General features: G+C 43.5%; 1 long non-coding RNA gene across 1 annotated transcript in view; it reads right to left on the reverse strand.

The window, feature by feature from the left end:
- LOC112987225 (uncharacterized) overlaps positions 1-16,540 on the reverse strand; it is a 50,605-nt gene that overhangs the window by 8,506 nt on the left and 25,559 nt on the right. Inside the window, exon 7 of the long non-coding RNA XR_010390929.1 lies at positions 8,060-8,285. This is a non-coding gene — a long non-coding RNA (uncharacterized LOC112987225). The remainder of the gene's footprint in view (positions 1-8,059; positions 8,286-16,540) is intronic.

Genomic DNA, 16,540 nt, shown 5'->3' on the forward strand with positions numbered 1-16,540 from the left:
CCCATTTAAGGGGAGCAATGATCATTAGGGCCATAAAGACATGTAGGAAAGAATTCCCTGGGATTTTTCATTGTCTGCTGGAAATTTAAAACCTCCTGTATTAGGGGCAGAGAGTGGAAAAAATAGATCTTAGGCCATATTTTGATTCTGTATAAATCACTGCAATTCAGTTGACATCAAAGAAACAACAAGGAATTTGTGTTATTTGGGAAGCTGGCCCTTTGCATGGCCATGAAAAAACACCACCTAAAGCATCTGAAAGAATCTAAAGGCCATTCTATTTATTTTTGAATTTCACTCACGCAAACTACCAGTAACTCCGTGATGTTCCAAATAGGTGTTAAGCTAAGGGGAAATTACCGGGAAAGAAGATGTCATTATGGTTTCTTTACCCAGGAAAGCACAGCATATAGGCAAGAATTCAGTCCCACCACTTTGCCTTCATTAGAGAACCTGCCTTTATAGCAGCTTTGCAACCAACCATTAGCTGTCCAGGAAGGAAAAGAAACCTTTAGAGAATTTGCAGCACTGATCTGGAAGATTTTATTATGGTGTTTTCTACCCATGCCTCCAGGAAATTCCCATTCACACGAACTAAGGTGCACTCTCTGTTTCCCATATGCTGCAGAAAATGCTGATGAAGACTCAGGGAGGGACCAAAACAAAAACGAACCCCATTAAGACAGGGGCTGCCTTCCTATGTGATTCATTATTAATACTGAGTTCAATTACTCTGATTTCTTCTGTTGATGAATTAGAAGCACCAGAACCAACTCCCTGGCTGATACCCATTTGTCTTTGCTTATAAGTGCTAATGTGATCCTGTTCCTTTAAAATCAAACTCCTGCTTCAGTCACTTTACGTCTTTGCAACACTAACAGTCTTTTCACTAATTGGTTCTGTGTAAATGAAACAAGCTGAAAAACACCGTGGCACCAATAAATATTAATAAGTTATTGTTTGTTTTCTTTACCTTGCTTATGAATTCATACAAAGACAGTGCTAAGACATTAACTCCAGTCTATTAATTGCCACCTGATAATTGCCACCTGATACTTTTCTCCTGGATAATTAGGTACCCATTAGTTCTAATCAAGTAGTTACTTAATTATTGCAGTAATTAGTCTAATGGACTAGCAAATTGAAGCTTTATCACTTTCGGATACTTAATGTTCCTGACAGAGTACTTCACAAGTGTCAGGGTTCCTGATTCAGCAACCTGCTATCTCCAAACCCCCTGCTGCCGTTCCCACCCCACCCACACTGCTCCCAGCCACTCGCCCAAACAACTTGGGTATGGTGAGGCCAGAGGCAACACAAATCGGAGTCCCTCTCCCTCCTCGTTCCCCTTCCCGCCCCCCTTCTACGCCTCCCCTCCTGTGCTCTCGCTGCTTTGCTCATTCCACGCCAAAAAAACTTTGTTGGGAAATTAAATAACATCTTGGCATGGAGATCACATGCATTAGACTGTACAGCAGCGTGATTCAAAGGAAGGAGCTAATGTTGGCAGGTGTGGGAAGACGAAAGCAACTGTGAGGGGAGAACTAATGAAGAGTGTTCATGAATACTCAGATACAGTATGGCTTGGAAAGAAAAAGGGAGAGAAGCAAAGCCGACTGGTGGTAAATGAAGGCATGGCTCCAAGGTTTGGGACTGCTAATGGGTCTCTCTTTCATCTCTGAATCAGAGACACAAATTTAACATAGGTTTTTAGTGCATAATAGTCACGGAGTCTCATTTTTCTACCCGTGGACTCTGTAGCACAGAGTTGGTGTACAAGAAGAGGACATTAGCACTTCCTTGCCCCACGGTATTATGGTTAACGCTGTACTTTATTCTGAAGGGCTCGGAATCCTACATGTAATACTTCCAGAATATTCAATTCAGAAAAGTCATCTGATGTGGTATCTTCACTCCTGTGCTCTGTCCAAGTACTGGTCCATAAGTTGTGCTTGTGGATTATGCTTGCTTTTGGATCCTTACGTGTTTGAGGTAGATACAGAAAGCACAGACATGGAGCAACATCGCAGCATTAAACCTGGACTTATCTCTCCCATTGATCATCTGATTCAGATTCTCTTAAGCCTCCTCATGTCAGATTTGTATCAGAATTGATCATCAAGCCTTTTGACAAATGTCATCTGCCCCAATATTGCACTGTCTAACATGAAAGTGCCCATTGTACTAGGAAGCAGAAAAAGGGGAGAAAACAAGAATTGATCCTGCTCAGAAACAAGGAGGCTAGTTCTATTTAATAGTGCTTGACAACTTGCTAATGGTTAAACTACATCACATATGTGGTAGGATTATGTATTCTCAAATAGATGCATTTATCTTTCTTGATCAGATAACTCATCTTTCCATTACTGCTGATATTGTAACGTTATCTAGGAATTTGTTCAGATAAATATTGGGAAGCTTCAGAACACGTTTTGAATGTGTCCTGTTGGAAGGTCCCATGCCCCCAACCAGCTGGGGAACCTGGATCTCCTTTTCATGGAGATCTGGCTACAGGATGGAGGCAAAGAGGAGAAATGACTGTTAAGCACCTAGGTCCTTGAACTGGAACAAGGCCAAGTTGTGCACTGGTTAGGAGATCTTTTATGTGTCACAAACAAGTAATTTAGGTTACTACATGGAGACCAGAGTCCCCTAATCTGCCATGTAATGCACATACATAATAGGGCAAAATATACCCCAGCATCCTCACAAACACTGGAATTTGTTTCGCCTATTGGATTATACTCAATATGTTCATATTATCGCAACTGAGAAGTCAACAGTTTTCTGGGGAAATGTAAATAAATTAGCAATATGATTCCCCATAATTCTTCTTACTACATGAAAAAAGTGTCTTTTTCAGTCACTTTATGCTCTTACCCAAAACACAACAGACCATGACAAAGAGATCACTGACTCATGAGTTTTCTGCCATAGCTCCACATCCATCACAGCTGGCTACAAATGCTTGTTTCCTGTGAAGTTAGTCTTTAGGTAGAAGTCAATAAACCCTTATGCTGCTACTGAAAAATCATACCATAAAACTGCTTAAACACCTGTGTGAGGCCACTGAGCAATAACATTCCCATGCACTCAAAGCAAAATTAGTCAAAGCATGCTTAGCCCATTAAGAAAATATATTGCTTTAAATTACAGTTCCTCAGTATGCATTGATCTTGCTCCTGATGCCAGTTCCTTAGGAGAGCGGTGCCAACCAGATTCAGCACAGGACTCATATCGTCCTGAATTCAAGTATCTGAAACCATTGCTGCTGCTGAAGGCTCCCAGTGGCAGAAATCCAGTAGAGAAAGGCTTTGATAGCCATAAACAGTCACATTCTTGTCCATCAACAGCAATAAATTGTAACTGATACAAAAAAAAAAAAAAAAAAAAAAAAAAAAAAGCAAAGCTACCTGAGGAAAGCAGAAAAGTCTGGAAAATCAGTGGCTGCCTGATTCAGCTGGTGTCCCGAATGGCTTTGCTCGTGTGGACACCTAAGATAATACTGCTGCCCCTGGGTGGACAGCCTGAGGATGGGCCAACACCAACAGCCTCCTCTGACTGCCCCAAACTGATCGGACCTCTCTGTACCAGCGTGGGCACATTTAGTTTGGAGCCTCTTCTCTGAGCGTGCTGCCTCTGTGAGAGAGCCGGTCCGCAGGGTTGACGGTGGAGGAGCAGCAGGGCCCCCACGGTGCCTCTCCTCCATGCGGTGCCTCTTCTGAGGCTAAACGGAGACCGTCTGTCTCCAGCGCTATCGATCCAATGCAAGCACTAAATTCATTTTAAGGATGCTGAGAGGGAGTGAGCAAACTATATGTGACAGATGTTAGTCACGTTGCTTAATGTAGTACTTGAAGGTGTTCAGATGCTCTGGTGATAAGGGTGCTAATAAAACCAATGCAGAATTGAATGAAACAGGAAAAGAAAGGGTCTTTTAGCTTTTAAAACATAAAAAGGCTTTTTAGCATGGGAGGGGGGAGTAAATGTCATAGTATCCATGTCATCAATTTTCCCTCTGGATTTGACTTTGAAGCATTTGTGCAGTTCCTCAGCGATGACATGGCAAGAAGGAAATTAGAAGACAAGACAAGAATGCCTTTTATATTGGAAATGCCAGGAGAAACTGTCCAATGATTATTCAGAAAGAAATGCAGAAATCATTAAGGCAAGATTGGATGGAATGCTTATGATGGTGTTGTGCGCAAAAGAAAAGTAAAAAATAAAGAATAAAGAAGCAAAATCCTTAGCATCCTTTTCCCTATTTCTCTTTATGCACTTTCTAGCACTTTAATTCACAGGCTTGGTTGCAATCAATTTTAGCTTGTAACAATTCAGCAGTTTAAGATCTCCATAATAGTTTAGACCACTGCTGTTCAATGGGTTGCACAGCTTTCGGAAAAGACTGCATGTTGTTCTGGGGAAGGGAGTAAGTGCAAAGGAAGGAAGAATCAGGGAGGCAAGCTGCTTCCAATTTGTCTATCCAAATCTAAGATCTTTTTATGGGGTGTGGGTTATTATTGGAAAGATCTCAGTCTTCACCTCTTTGAGGAGTTCTCTGAGCACTTCCTTTATGCTTTTCATCTTTTCCTTGCTTTTGCACACATGGAACAAATGCCAACCCTCAGGATGCAGGGGATAAGACAGATCAAAGACAAACGTTCAGCATTCTGCCACTGAATAAAGAAAGGTTGTTTGTCTGTATGGGAAAATTAGCAGCAAAGTAGCTCAAGGGGGACATGCAGAGTGCTATGTGCTTACTTGTGAAAACTTCTGGTGAACATTAAGTGCAAGATACCTTGCACAAAGGTAAGAGGAGTTTGCTCTAAGAGAAAGTGTTAGCGAGTGGTAGCTAATTCACTGTCCATCTAGCCCTTGGTCCCAAGAAATTTAGTGGCAGAGTTGCCTGCCACCATGGCCACCTGTAGCTAGTCTTTGGCAAAAAAGAGGGAGGAGGACCGATCTCTCTGAAGCCTGGGTGTGTGGATGGTTAAATCCCTAGATTTGGGGATCTTTACTTCTTGTTTTGTTCTGGTGTTTTTTTGCAGGCTCTTCTCAGCTGCCTGTCAGACTGGGCCATGATGAAGCCCAACATCTTGCAAAGACATAAAATGGAAAGCAGGCAACTCATCAGAAAAGTAGCAGCTGTTTTACACCATCACAAAACAAAATCATCATACACTAAAAACTAGATTTAGCAGTTTAAAAGAGCTGCTAACACAAAATTAGCTGGAGACAACAGCGTGGTTTTGTAACTGACAGAGCTTAACTCAAACGCCCTAATTCGTGTAAAGACAACTTAAGAAACATTAAACGGCTGATGCTTTTTGAAAGGGGAAGAGCATTCAGACTTTCAACGGCTGCTTGGGAAGAATGCACAGATTTATTACATTTTTTTTTTTAACAAATTTTAAATAAGCATTGTGTCAAAACTGCCACCTCTTAAATAACAATGATGCTATAGTCCTTCTGACGGAGGGAGACACCAGCTTTTATTGCCAAGTCATTTGTATTTATTGCAGGCTGAAAGCCAGTAAAAAGGTTGCACAAAACTTTAACTGTGAATGAGATGGAACAAGAAGGCCTTGAGCGCTTTGGATCATCAAATACTTTCATAACTGGATATGGCTGTTCGTACAACTGTAAGTTCATACACATATAAAGACCCAATTGCCAGGGCCGTACAAAAGAACTTTCTGTTACCTTCTAGAAACGTATATGCATAGCCACTCTGTGCTAGATGCAGGTGCAAAACAAGGTTTCCCTTGGCCCAGCTGTATGTCCCACTGAGGACGGAAACTTCCCTGTGCTGTAAATATGTCCTGCTCATAACCAGCACAACCTCTGAGGGCTGGAGGTTTGCCTGGCAAGAAATTCAGCTAAGCATTGTACTACTGAAGACTGTATAGCATGGCCAAAGATCTGCCGTCTTATGGCCGTGAAGGGGTGATTCCTGATTGCTTTGGACAGAATTTATTTTGATCACGCTAAAACTAAGAAGAATTTGGTTTACTATGTCTTTTTCCTGAATCAGTCTAATGTAAGTTTCTGCTATAGTTTTCCTGCCTGTAGAATGGGCATAATAATCCATAACAGTCTCTGGAGGTTTTGTAAAGTTAATGCCTAGAAGTAGCTTGGAAGATTAACTGTAATATATATGTGTCAAGAAGGGAATATTACTACTGACAGTAATAGCAGTTATGCTTGTTTAGAAGAAATCCACATGCTTTCCAAGGAAGTCATGCCTCTGACGGCTTTTTTTTACTGATCTAAATTTCCAGGAATATTTACAGTGCTCCGCAAAGCAGCTGTTGTGTTCTGGCTAAGGTGGCTCTGCATCTCCTGACAATGGCACAGTCCCTTCATTTGTATGATCTGATCCTGCCTGTCTTAGACAATTCTCCCACTGAGTCCCATCAAACTGCTGATTGAGGAGTGAATTCAGGGCTGGATTAAGAATAAAGAAGAAATAATGTTTAAGCTGCCTGCAGTCTGCCTATTTGTTCTATGCAGACAAGTTGTGCCCCTGAAGAAGTCCTTTGTCTCCCAGTGAATTGCAGAGGTGGGAGCTTAAAAAGTACCCTGTTCCTCAAGGGTATTTTTATTTAGATTCTACTCTTTAGAAGACCAGATCTATATAAAAAAGTCTAGCTTCAGTCTGAAGTTTGAAAAAGTTACCGGCTCTTACAGACAGTGTCTGATGGATCTGAATTTTCAGCTAAAAAACATTTATGCTCTTGACCTGAGACCTAGATTTCACATTTCCGGAATTAAATGAGCATCATTTTCTAAAAGACATCAGACCAAGGCTGGGCTATCTGAAGGATGGCTTCAAGATTTAGATGAAGACGTTGTCATGTCAAGGAGACTTAAAACCTGACATGTCTTGTTTCTGTTGAAAAGACAGACCTAGTCTGTTATACCACACTGTGGCTTGTTATATGCAGGAGGCAAAAGAAAAGTGGAAGTTGTTCTGGATTTAACATCTCTTACAGGATTGTCTACAATAATGGGACACAAGGCTCAGTGACCCAGATGATCTGGCCTTGTCTTATATTACTCTGTTCCCAATTTATCCTAAGACTGTGCCAAAAACCTGCCAAAATGTAAGGGAAATGTTTCTGACCCCTGCCAAACTGGGAAGCCTCTGGGTTTGAGATTCCTCAGATGTTTTGATTAGCCTAGGAGGAGCTGAATCTGAAAAAAGAGAGAGTGTGAAAGGAAAGGAAGTCTGCTCTCTACCTGCTGCTGCGAAGCTGGGACTTGCATCTGAGTGCTCGTCCTGCTCCTTCCCTAGAGGAATTTTGCCACCTGAGCACTGCCACTGCTGCAGTCCCGGGGGGCGAACAGAGGCCCTCGCTGCAAGGCAGGCGCAGAGTCAGCAGGGTTTGACTGATCTTGTTTCAGATCAGATGGATGGCTCTAAATGACCTATAAAGACATTCCCTGAGCCCTGAGCCACAACACTGAGAGCCAAGACACCACTAGCACTTCTGAAGTAGTTATTAGCGACTGAAGTAGCACTTGTCAACTGTGACTTCAGTTTCAAGTAATAGTTTAACAGCATCAACCTGAAGAAAGGTTTTATCTCTGTGTGTCTGGTGTGCTGCTGACACTTAAAGGAAATAATTGGTAGACTTAGAGCAGGGGCAGACACCAGTGGTAGAACAGGAGAGGAGATTGGATACTCGGAAGAAAACTTCAGCAATGTTGTGTGAAACGAGAGCCAGAAATCCATCCTACGCATCAGCATAAGAGGCGTGAGGAAGCTGTAACCCAGGCTCCAGAAAGAGCTCTCCCGATCACGAGCTGCGCTGCTGTGACATTTAAAGACTCATCTATAGTTGCTGTTTGCAGCCCTGTCTCAATAAGAGGACAAAAACATGTTGCCCCTAGCAGTTCTTGGCTAGCTTTCTGGAAAGCACATGTAATGCAATCGCCAGCTGATTTTTGGCTTCAGGCCAGCAAAGCCCAACAGAAAGTATATGCATACGCATGTGTGCATTGTGGACAAGAAGAGGGGAAATCATCTGGAATCAAGTGCTCAGTCTCATCTTACCTTTAGTTTGTTGTGTGACACTAAAATAGAAGAATTAGCATGCAAATCCAGCAGTCCCTGGGCTGTCATCACCTTCCAATTAGCTGCATTTGATTTCAGTGGGCGCTGATGGATTGTGTCATCAGGTGAGGAGGGACGTCGGAAAGGTGCTCTGGCTGCCACAGGTGGGAGAGGGCTCTGCGTGTGCATGTTTTTCCCCTCTGCTGGTTACTGGAATGATTCTGGCCTGCCAAAATAAAAGCACTGCTGTTATTTATGGGGCAAAGAAACTGATTCTGATCCTTGTCTTCTGCCAGTGTTGGTGTAACGAATTGAGAACAGAGCAGCTGAAGTCAGGCGGGCTGATGCACCAGTTTGCAAGGCTGAACGACACATGTCGCAAACACACAGTTTGAGGCAGTGTTGCTGGTTCTGTCCCATTCTGTTCACCTACTGTCATTTCAAAACCCTTTTGTAATTTATACTATTTATTACTTGTGTTGCTCAAGGCACCACACAACCCCTTTCAGAGAGGCTGAGAAACCACAATGCTAGATGCTGCAGGATGTAAAATCTGTGGGATTGTTCTTGTTCCAGGGAACGCACATGCTAAAAAGCAGAAAAAAATGGTGTGGTAACTTCTACCAGTGTCAGCATTAAAGGCAGCTGCAGTCAGAGTAGGGGAGCTTTGCAAACACACTTCATGCTCCTACAAGAAGAAAATAGGTATGTTTTATCAAGGCAACCTGAGAAGGTGGAGGAGGATCTAGCTCCTTAAGGCTTTTCCTCAATCCTGCTCCTACATGTGACCAGCTAGTGTTTCAGCAGACCAAACTAAGGTGGTAGGTTGTGCGCGAGTCAGAAGAGCGTCTTTAAAGGGAAGAGTGGCTTGTATTTGATGAAATGGAAGACCTGCCATGGAAAAAAATATGCCAGGGGTAGGAAGCCAAGACAGCAATGACTTGGTCACACCAATAAGCTAGGGAAATAATCTTTACAGAGCAATTTTGAAATGCAGGCACGTGATCCAATTTGTCCAGAAAACAGGATGATTCCACAGAAAAACTGCAAGCCATTCTGAGCTTCTGTAAGAGTTTTAGCCGTGTGGAGGTGCAGGAAAGCCAACTTCCTTTCTATACATTTAAAAAAAAAAAAAAAAAAAGTCAAAAAGACTTGTGTCAGAAATGCAGTCTATAGGTAATGAGACAAAGGCAGATGAACAAGCTGAAGATACCACTTACATTAGAAGCCTTAGTAACAGTGAGTGTAGGGCCACAGGTCATGAAAATAAAAAAGAGACAAGGAGGCAGGAGTCTGTGGAGGAAAATTAGAAATTCATGGTCAGTTTAAGCTGATGGCTCAACATGCATGAGTAAATGTCAGAGGCACTGCCTGAAATTTTACTTTCGGACAAAAGAAAACAAGTCTGGAGTAGACATATGAGTCATTGTCATAGTGATGACACTCGAGTTTGTATATGCAGATAAGGCTGCTTAGAGAAAAGTATGGGAGCTGAACAGAAAGAGACTAAGGATTGCTATCTGTGAGGCCAACACAAAATTGGAGGGTGTGGGAGATGATGAGGAGCCTTTAGTCAACAAGAGCAGCATCAATAGAGAACTGAGTCACAGATGCCCAGAAGAACAGATTTCAAGAAGTAAACAATGCTGAAAGTTGCTGATGGGTCAGGAGGATGGGGCTGGCGTACTGCTTTCATGTTTTGCCCAATTAGAAATATGGAGACATTCTGTTGAAAGCTATTCCAATGGAATGTAAGGTTGGGGAGACAGGGCAGAGAGGTGGAGAAAGCATATTCAGCAAGTCTGGAGAGGAAAGGGAGAAGGATTTCCAGAGAGAAAAATGGAGTAAAGGAGAAATGCTTACAAATGGAAGGAATAAAGCAATGTGCTGTAAGAGCTGGAGAACAGGGGACTGTGAAAGGTTCAGGAGATGTATATGAAAGGAAAAGAGAGAGGGAACTAAGGATCAAGAGATGAAATTAGACTTCTAGGTTATAAGGGTAAGAAAAGAAGAAAAATGTTTGTAACAGTGATGGAAGAAGAAGGAAAACCAGCCTGATTCAATTTTCTCTTCAGAGAAATCAGCAAGAGTCTGTACACTAGTATAAACAAAGACAAAAAGGGGAAAGTTGAGGAAGAAGTCAAAGAAGGCAAAAACGCAGCTGCAGGAAGATGTGGAAGATGGGGACCAGGAGTTGGAGGAGGGGAAGAGAGAGGGCGTCACCAGGATGCAAAAGGCAAATGACTCAAGGGAGCAGGAGAGATTCTGGCTCCAGCTTGACCTGCAAAAAGGTCACTGAATTTATACTAAAAGCAAGGGACTGAGACAAGAATTTAAGCTATTGTTAATAACAACAGGTTTAACTATAACAATCAGACTGATGGGACTTTAAGCTATACATCAACTATTTCCATTTTTGTTTTTTTTTTCTTTACTACCTTAAAAGAGAACATGCCAAAGTAGCTTAAAAGTGCACTGCCACCTTTAGCACCTACCCCAACATCAGGTCTGCAAAGCCATTTTGGGTCTCACTCAGATGAGAGCTTCTGTCCTTGAAATGTTAAACTCATTATCTGGTAGGTGTGGACAGTCTTGTGCCTCACAGCGCTAGGAAGAAATCTGACATGAGTATGTCATGGATGGGAAAAAAAATAAAAAAACCCAACTCCTGAGAAATGCTGAGAGCGCTTGTATTTTTGGCATAGGATGCTAGCCAGACGTGTCAGCTGATAGCATCCATAGAGCTGGAAGACTGAAAATGAACTGCATTACAACAAACAGAGATTTCACAGCTGAAAAGCAGCACAGTGACATTTATATTAGCTCAGTTTGACACAACCTGACGGGCTGGGAGTGGATGGAGAGAAGCCAGTCACAATATCTGCCCGCATCCTCCTGCGCCCAGCCCAGCTGTGCCCTTGAAGCAGCCCTGGGAAGGAGGACGGAGATGGCGCCAGACCCTGATGCTTGTCACTGTGGGAAGGTCCTGGAGCAGGTGAAGGCCTGCTGCCCACACGGTGAACGGGGATCCCGGTGCTTCAGTTGCCAACTTGGGGCCAAGTCTTCAGCTGAATGCTCAGCTAACGAGCGGCAGCAGCAATTTTCCGTTCCCCTGACTGAGCAGGACTTCGTGGCAGGCCGTGGCTGTTAATGCAAGTCAGGAAGCCTGACAAGCTCCATCTAGGAAAGAAACTTTGTGGGGTTGGGAAAGGTCCCCCTCCTCTAGGCTATTCTGTGCTTTGACACTGAACCAGAGTGACTCCTGTGACCTCAGTGGCGTTTCCCTGATTTACTGCACGGTAGCAGGGAGCAGAATCCAGTCCAATAAATCGTATTGTTTTTCTGGGGCTCACATGTGAGAGAAAGGCAAGTCCGGATCCTCAGTCCCTGGGGCGCCTTTGGGGGGCTAACTCTCAAGATGCATTTTATATTGTGTGTACCGCTTGTCTGATGATAGGAACTAAATTGAGAAGAGGCTCGTTTCTCACAGGCCACTGAACAACCAGAATGTGCTAACTGTCATACATAGGAAGCACTCAGGTGTCGGGATTGTCAAGAGAGAAAGTGCAGCGCTTTTTATTAACTGCACGAGCAATCAGCTCTGTCTGGGTCTGCTCAGTCTTCTGGAAACACATAGTTCACACTGGGCAATGCTCGGAGGCTTAACACAGGTATCAGCGCTGTGCCTCCAGTAATAACTTCACATTAGAGCTGTTGCATCATGGACTGTTCCGTAGTCACAGCTATACCTGGAGTACTTGGTATCTTGATCTCTGACTTCAAGGGATGTGCTAAGCTAAGTCTGGACAGGCCTAATACTGCGCAGTTCAGCAGTGTATTTAAATAATATTTTGTCTTGCTATCTGAAGGTTTGTATGCTTTTTGCAAAGGCCACATACACCCCTTTTGCCTAGCATCATGCCCTGCGCAGAGGCTGGGTGTGAAGGTTCAGGCTCAGGCCTGAGCTAACATGACTACTCCAGGGGCTGGACCGGAGGGGAGTCATAGCCAGGGAGTACAGTGCATGGCAAAGTGACCCTAAAAAAATAGAGGGCGAGGAAGGTGGATTCATGGCAAGTGGTCTCCCCCTCTTTCTTCTTTGTTCAAATTAAACAGCTCTATTGAGTCTGCCTGAATACTATAATAAATACCCTCCAAATTTCTGGGAGTTAAATCTGATTTTGATTTGAATTTGGTTAATCAAATTGTAATTAAATTTGGTTTAAAGTCAACCACTTAATTAAAAAAAAAAATCACCACTTTGAAAAATGATTCTAGTAGCTGCAGGAGTGCCTTTTTTGGTGGTATATAGGTCAAATGCAGCCTTAGTGTCCTTCACATTCTGACACTGTGACCACTGGACTGTGCAAGAAGAGGTCTCTCAGCAGAGAGATTTCCAAACACCATGACTCAAAGCCACCGCCACAAGTGATTCCCTGCTGCATTCACAGAAGAGAGGCCAAATACTCCCAGAACTTCTGAACTGCTTCCTCACCTCCCAGAGGTTATCAGAAATGATATCAAAGGCTCAATATCTATCAAGGAATCGGTACCTAGATGAGAGCTGCTACATCTCGAGAAGCACCAGAACTGGGGGTATCTCCCCGCTGTTGCCTCAGCTAGGAGTTTTCTGCCTGAAGTTATCAGCCTTCTACTTTTCTGTAGGATAAAATCAGTACACAATTAAATATATATCTGTGTGTAAAGCTCCAACCTGTTTTCTTCACTGTTTTACCCAAAGGAAGCCCTGAGAATAGCTTTAAAGTAAGAGGCCAGGTGGGCCAACAGAATTTTTCACGTCTAGCTGCAGTGCAGGATTTCGTTGCAAACACAGAAAATAGCCCAGGGCATCAGAAAGAGAAAAATGACATACGTGAGGCCCACCAGCCACTGCAGTGGCCGAATCGCTGCCTTTTCACACGGTCAGGGGTGCTGAACTCCCCTCTCTGATTTCTCCAGAGGGAAGTGCTGCCGTGCAGCACCGTATGAAACGTAGTGCCTCAGAGTCATGCATTCGAGTCCCTGGTTTATCGGTGGCAGACTGCACATATTGAGGACAAGTGATGTGACACATCCTGTCTTCAGAGAAGGGCTGGTCAGCTGTACAGTGGTTTGTGCCCTTAGCAGGTGCTTCAATGTCAAAAGTATTAAAGCTCGTTATTCCCAGCTCCATGCCGAGCGCCGTACAGGCTTGTTCCTCCCCTACCCCCTTTCTAATTAAGTTTATAGGCAGTGACTATCAGCTGGCCTAAGAGTTGAGCTGTCAAGCTAAGAGAGTAGCGTCAGCAGTGCAAAACCCTCCAGCTGGAAAGCCAGAGCTTCTGATGGTGGCTGCACTTTCTAGAAATTATCTCTGTAGTCTCATGTCTCATGGATATCCCAATATATCTCACCTTTCTCCTTGTCTCTCACATACCCAGGCACACATACATGTGCCCATTCTGTGACTTATCTGTGATAGTGCCCTGCTTTGGGGGATTGCCTCTGTCTATATAGAAAGAAATATAATATAGCTATATATAATATAGCTAAGGGCTGAATCCTCCTGTCAGTTACGTCAGTGTAACTCAGACTTCACTGGCACCACGTGAGTGTGCCTTGGATGATTTGACCCAAGACACAGTCTGTTCTCATTTTCAGATGGAGTTGGTAAGAACACCTCTGGAAAGCAGGATTTCTCTGTCCATGGATGTGTGTTCTGTGGTACAAAGTCTAACAGCACTCATTAGGTGAATTGTGGTAGAAGCTGTGCTATTAGTAAATCTTTGAAACAACCCTTAGAATGAGGCAACTACTTGTATCTTTAGAAGGAGTAGCTGAGATATAAGAATGATAAATAAGCTGACAAAGGTCTTAAAAAGTATCAGTAGCAGAGCCTGGTTTCAGTCTCAGGAATTACTGACCGCTGTCCTCCCAAGACGATGCTGCTTGATCCCACAGAGCAGCATCCCCAGCAGATGTTACTGACTGCCAGGTATACGTCCATCCTTCCTTCTTCTGCAAGCCTCTTGGCATACACACAAATGCTCTGAATCAAGTCCTTGTCTGGCCAATTCAGCAAAGGCAAGTTACTGAATCCTTTTCCATCAGATCCCGCTACAGTGTGCAGACTCTTGAGATTAAAAGTTGGAGTCATAGAAAATGTAAAATCCATCATCCTTAGGGCAATGATAAACAGAGACACAGAAATAATTCTCAGCATAGTGCTTTACTGAAAGACTTGGCTACGTCACCCTGTATCCAGTGCCACTCAGAACACAGCAATGACATGAATTAGCTGGAAAAAAGCATCGTCTTCATCAGTAATAGAATCCAGCTGAAACTCAGTGCACCTAACATGTCTGCATTAGCATTTGCCAAGGAAACTGCTTGGAATCCCTGCACTCGGCAGAAGCAAGAAGGAGTTCCTTAGGATTGCACTGGAGTGGGTCATGGGCTATGCAAAACACTGGCTTTCGTTCCTAGTGGGTTTTGCAACTCTCAACTGATGTTGCTATGAGTACATGGTGCAAAGTTCTCCCAGAGTTTGCACCTCTTCTCTGCATGTTCCAGGACGCTTGTTACAGCGATATTATAAGCAGGTCCCCTTTAAGCTGTGAAAAAGCTTAGACACAGCTCTGACACTGATTTTCCAGGAAAGCACAAAACCAAGAGGTCTTCACATGGTGTCTGTAGTGAACATCTCCTTCAGCTTTACATTACATGATCCCTCCAGGCCTAAGTATCCCAAGTAACCTTGCTAAACCCCTGGCTGACCAGTGGCTCTGGAGGGAGAAGCACCTCAAGTGAAGGGGCAGCCCCAGGACCTATAGGATATTCATTTCCCCTCTTGTTTTGTCATTCAGGAATTCACCTGGCCTACCCCTGCTTAGCTTAGCTTGGGAAACATGATAAGATCACAGCCGACGGTAGAGTGGCAGCATGCCAAACAAATATATTTCCTACAGCCCTTCTGAGGATCACGTTAGCAAAACAGCTTCAAGCTACAGCATGTTGTTGCCTGTGAGCCCTGTGGCGAGGACTGGCTGCTCTCTGTGTGGCACAGCACGGTGCTCATCCAGTTCATTTCCCTTCGGCCAGATCGAAGGAGGATAACGACTGTGATAAAGCTGTCCCTTCCAGAGGCTGCTCGTGAAATCACCAGGGAAGGGGGCTTGGTGGAGATTTGTAACGTGCTGCTGTACACAGTCCAGTTGGCTTTGAAACAAGTTAAACAAACTGGAGGATGATGTGATTAGGATTTCTACATCTCCTGGATGAGACTTTGCATTGCAAAGCCCAAAACTAGTCCCCAGAGCTTTCAGAAAAAAAACTCACTCCACTGTCCGACTACCACCAGGATTCTGAAGATAGACAGCGGCAGATTTCCAAGACCTGCAAAAATCAGCCAAGGATGAGAAGAGGGGCAAATCGTAGTATAGGGGACAGAGGGATAAACAGCTCCTCTCCTGGGCAGGCGGTAGAGCTGGAAACTGCAAAAGTTGCTGCATGTCTGCGGAAGACATGGGGATGAGGAGAGATGAAGCTCTTTAGAAACTGGGCATTTGTTTTTCGCTGTTAATATTTACTCAGCCTTTACAAAAAAGGACACTGGCAGAATTAAAAAAATCTTTCTTCAGGGGCCTGTGATGGGGAAGACAGGGAAACAGTTTCATGTGATGCACTGGTACTCTCTTTAAGTAAAATCAAAAGACTGAGGACCAGGGGGCAGTTTAGGTCCCCTCATGAATGGTTAAGGTTTAAAATGCTCTGAGATATAATCTGGAAAATTTGTCATCCCTCCCCCTCCTCCCAAGAGGATAATTAATACTATAAAATGCAGTAGGCTCAGTGCACCCCTTTCCGATGTCAGGGGCCCATTTTAAGGTCAATGATTGAAATGCTCTGATGGTGTCAGGTGAGCTTTTGCATCTGTTGCTAGGATTTTGCTCACCAAGGACTTTTAAGGCAAAGTATGTTCATTAGTTTACAACAAGATATAATTACCCATCCAAACTGTACCATGTTTCATTTGCTACTAACCTTCTGATTCACCTAGGTAGGTGGCAATGAGTGCATTTGCTGACTGGCGATTACCAAATTAGTTGCATGATAAACCTTTTTCAACATACCTTTTAAGAAAAAAATAAAATGAATAATGAGATGATCTTTCCTTTCAACATGCTACCATAATTTTTATTAATTTAACTTGCGCCAGTTTATTAGGAGAGGGAGGGAGAGCGAGCACTTGTATTCCTTTGCTCTCATATTGCAAAAGAGATGAACAACTGGGAAAATTTCTGAATGTGGTTATATTTTAAAATCCACATTAATTACAAATTCACTTATTCTTTGTAAAGGCAGGAGCTGCAGCCTGGTTGGGGGAGTGAAAAGGGGGGTCATGTATAAATTGTCTCCCAAGGACCCCACTGAAATTTCCATAACATTCACCATATGACACTGATGTGTGAAAATTGACATGAAGATTTGAAAATTGGGACC

Source organism: Dromaius novaehollandiae, chromosome 10 (assembly GCF_036370855.1).
Source record: "Dromaius novaehollandiae isolate bDroNov1 chromosome 10, bDroNov1.hap1, whole genome shotgun sequence".
NCBI classification, from domain to species: Eukaryota; Metazoa; Chordata; class Aves; order Casuariiformes; family Dromaiidae; genus Dromaius; species Dromaius novaehollandiae.